General features: G+C 34.0%; 1 long non-coding RNA gene across 2 annotated transcripts; it reads left to right on the top strand.

The window, feature by feature from the left end:
- Window positions 1-308: 308 nt before the first annotated feature.
- LOC127639086 (uncharacterized) lies at window positions 309-1,923 on the top strand. Of its 2 annotated transcripts, none has more exons than XR_007969923.1 (3): window positions 309-472; window positions 601-763; window positions 1,565-1,923. It is a non-coding gene; the product is annotated as an uncharacterized LOC127639086 (long non-coding RNA). The 2 variants fall into 2 exon arrangements; XR_007969922.1 differs by having other exon boundaries at window positions 1,455-1,582.
- Window positions 1,924-4,118: the final 2,195 nt, after the last annotated feature.

Raw genomic sequence — 4,118 nt, 5'->3', positions numbered from 1 at the left:
GGCCTGTTCCTCTCTCGATCTCCATTGTCGTTGCTACTCCTTTAATGCTTCCACTCCTCTGTGTGATATACGAGACCGGTGCGTTTCGCAGGTGTCACTCGACAATAATCACGTTGATGATGAACGGTCTTTGTGACATTCTCTCACGTCCCTCGACCTTGTCCCACTCGCCACAGTGTTCTGATAAAGAAAAAGTCATACACTCTTTGGATGGCCTTAGAATGAGTAAATAATCAGAACAATTAGAATATTGTGTTAACTGTTATTTAAAATAAAAAATTAAAATAAAATTCATTTCAGGGAGGGCAGAGAACTGTACTGAACGCTGGATGATTACCCTAGAGAGTCGTGTTGTTTGTGAGGGCATACAACCAAGATTCCTGACTGCAATAGCAACCATGTTTGCAATGTTCTACGTCTTCAATCTTAAGTATCCAGAGGAGGCATGTGGCACCTTGGAATTCATTCAAAGGTATTTTATCACCTTTTATAGTACCCTTTAAATTGGTTAATTATTTATATTTAATCCAATATTTAAATTGATAAAAGGTCGATTTTGTAAGTTTTCTTTTTAATGTGTGTTTTTTTTATTACCCTTAGACGATTCGTTGGGATAAACCCTGAAAGAGGTACGAAGACCTGCAGAGGCAAGGTGGTTTCAAAGAAGACTGGAAAACTTGTCAGCAAGAAGTCTGCCACTGTCAATCCCAAAGTTGCTTCTCTCCTGAAGAACCTCATCGATTTCGAATGGAACTTCGTCTAGGTAACTAAACTTAAATGCCCACTGACACTCACATTTTGCAGCTTCCTAAAAGAATCAACACCTCTTAACTGCATTCATATTAAGTGGTAAGAAAGTATCTGAACCCTTTGGAATTGGATGATTTTCTGCATTAATTGGTCATAAAATGTCTTCATCAGTCACATCTATAGACAAACAAAGTGTTTAAGCTAGCTACACAAACAATTATAATCTTTCATGACTTTACTAAACATCCCATTAGCCACACTCTCAGTGCAGTGTAATAAAAATGGACATTTTGTGAGTGACTACATTGTTACCTCTATGAACCACAAATGTTGTTTTTGTTTTGTGATAGTTGTTCATGAGTACCTTGTTTGATCTGAGCAGTTAAACTGCCCAATGTTCTTTGCCAGGGGATTATTTTATTCTGAAGAACAGTGGACAGTTTAACTGCTCAGAACAAACAAGCTGAATCATGAACAACTATTACAAAACAAAAAACATTTGTGGGTCATTAAGTAACAAGAAATTCACATACTGACGCACTGTGAATGTTTAATGAGATGTGTTTAGTAAAGTATAGATAATCTCTAAAATTAGTTATGTAACATGATCATTTTATGTCTCTTTTAAAAGTGTTCGTAGAATATGTGATCACTAGTTTTTGTCATGTGATTTATTTTACCACTAAGATTTTCTTTCCTCTCAGATCTGGATTTCCTCTCAGACCAGATGTGTTAAAAGCTGATGTGGGACGTTTTGCCAGTTTTTTTGCCTCTTCCTACGTTTTTTCACCAATTGGTTCTCTTGTCCTCTCAGATCGGGATTTCCTCTCAGGCCAGATGTGTCAAAAGCTGAGGTGGGACGTGTTGGCTGTTTTTTGCCTCTTCCTACAGTTTTTTCACCCATTGGATCTCTTGTCCTCTCAGGCCAGATCTTTTGGCTGTTTTTTGCCTCTGTCAAGGATTTTTCATCCATTGGTTCCTTAATATTTTCCTCTCAGACTCAGAATTCCTCTCTTGCCTGGATGCTGATGTGACATGTTGAATGTAAGGTTTCTTTGTTTGCCTACTGTTTCCTCACATTTTACAATGTATTTTCTGTGACTTTTTTTCCCTTAACTGTTAATGTATTGTTAAAATTTGTTAGCTGTTTTAAATAAATGGCAAACAATACTGTACCATAATGTATATTTTCTTCATTTTTTCCATTGAGTAAATATAGGGATGTTAATAGATATCGGACAATAGAGTAAATATAAAACAGTATTTATATTCTAACTTTTTATACTATAGAATTATAGCTGGAACCATTACTGCCAGTACTTTGTGAAGCACAGCCATAAAATTAAAAACTGTAGAATTACGGTAAATGGCTGGAACCACAGCTGCCAGTACTTTACTGTGAAATTACAGCATTGTTGAAACCGTAAAATTACAGTAAATGGCTGGAACCACAGCTGCCAGTATTTTACTGTAAAATTACAGCATTGTTGAAACCGTAAAATTACGGTAAAGGGCTGGAACCAGCTGCCAGTATTTTACTGTAAAATAACAGCATTGTTGAAACCGTAAAATTACGGTAAAGGGCTGGAACCACAGCTGCCAGTATTTTACTGTAAATTTACGGGTGAATTTTTTACAGTGTACTTCATACTGTGACAACACGACATTCAGTGCCAAGTAAACATTAGCGTATTGCATTCATCTATAGTGTGTGGTTTCCATCAGGAAAAATTGCCTCCGTTCCTTCCTCCCTAACTTAAGATTTTTCTGTCACTCTTTATGTTTTATTCATTGTTTTCACAATCTGTTGCAAATCATGTTGGTGTTTCTCTCGTTTTATATGCTTGTAAACTAAACAAATACTTTAGGCTGAAAAAGTTAACACTGATGCTACTTTGTTTTAAAAGTACACTGTTATTACTATAAAAGGTTTTTGTAATCTGTAACCTAGCTAAACATAATTTATATATTATAGTATATATATATATATATATATATATATATATATATATATATATATATATATATATATATATATATATATACACATTAAAGGGTTAACAAATTACATTTTACATTTTCTGAAGTAATACAAAAGCTTTGAAATAGAAAGTCAACAATTACTGGAAATTAAAGAAGTTTCTTTGCTTCTGTGGAGCAGAAGATCTGGTGAATAATGGCTTAAATTTCTCACACAAAGCTATTGTATGGCTTCAGAAGACTTGGTATGTAGCACACAAGTCATATCGATTACATTTATGGTGTCATTTGGTCCTTTTAAGAGCATGACAGCCGTGGTCATCATGTACTTTTATGGAAAAAGCTGTGTAACGATTCTTCTAAATTTCTCCTTTTGTGTTCCACTGGAAAAAATAACAGCATTTGGGACCACATGCATGTGAGTAAATAATGACAGAATTTTCATTTTTATGAGTACAGTGCAATATTTTTTTATTATTGTTCCATACTATAGTTTCACTATAGTTTAACTTTCTTAGTGATTGACTTTGATTGTCTTTGAGTGATGTGAGAGTAATTACATCACCAGAATATGGAATAAGGAGGGAGAGTGTCCATTCTCCACAGTTAATGCATTATTCAGAATGTGCAGAAAGTGACAGTTGTCTCTTTTCTCTGCATGCATGAAACAAGGCAAACTGCAGTGTTTTCTGAGATTTTCATTGTTATGGTAATTAATACATAATGTGTTACTTATGATTTAAACATGAAGAATAGCTAAATACATTTAGAACATAATCAAAATAAAATACAAGTTTACAAAATAACTAGACTTTGCATTAACAAATATAATTCATCAAGAAATTAGAGTAACAAAAGCATTAAGTAAATAAATGAGTGTACAAATGGGTTTCATACAAGTCTCATCAAGAATGCATTTGAAAAGTATTTATATGGGATGGTAATTAAGCTTCTAATGAACTGACACCACAGTAAGGTATTAGCATTAAAAAATCATGCAAATATATAGAACAGTCTTGAAAGACTGTCTAGTGTATAAAATTATTAATGGTCAAAGTAACTTACCAGATTTGACTTGCCCTTGCAAAAAGTCACTGCCACAGTAATAGGGTTTTGTGGATGGTTGTTTAGGCATTGATAGTTGGTTGCTAGGATGTTCTAGTTAGTGGTGATTGCTTCCTGGCCCATGTCAAAAAACCCATGTCTATTGTAATTAGGTTTGAATTAGGACATTGAATTTTGCTCGTTTGAACAGACCTCTAACCGTAATTAAACTACAGCATGTAACTCATTCCACACTGTTTATGCTACAAATATGCATTATAACTCAAATCATACTGCTTAATGTACTAATACTTTTCTATATCAGATTCATGGTTTTCACTTAA

The sequence above is a fragment of the Xyrauchen texanus genome, chromosome 47, assembly GCF_025860055.1.
Source record: "Xyrauchen texanus isolate HMW12.3.18 chromosome 47, RBS_HiC_50CHRs, whole genome shotgun sequence".
NCBI classification, from domain to species: domain Eukaryota; kingdom Metazoa; phylum Chordata; class Actinopteri; order Cypriniformes; family Catostomidae; genus Xyrauchen; species Xyrauchen texanus.
The sequence above is the reverse complement of the archived record's forward strand: the minus strand, read 5'-3'. Positions and strand labels throughout refer to the sequence as shown.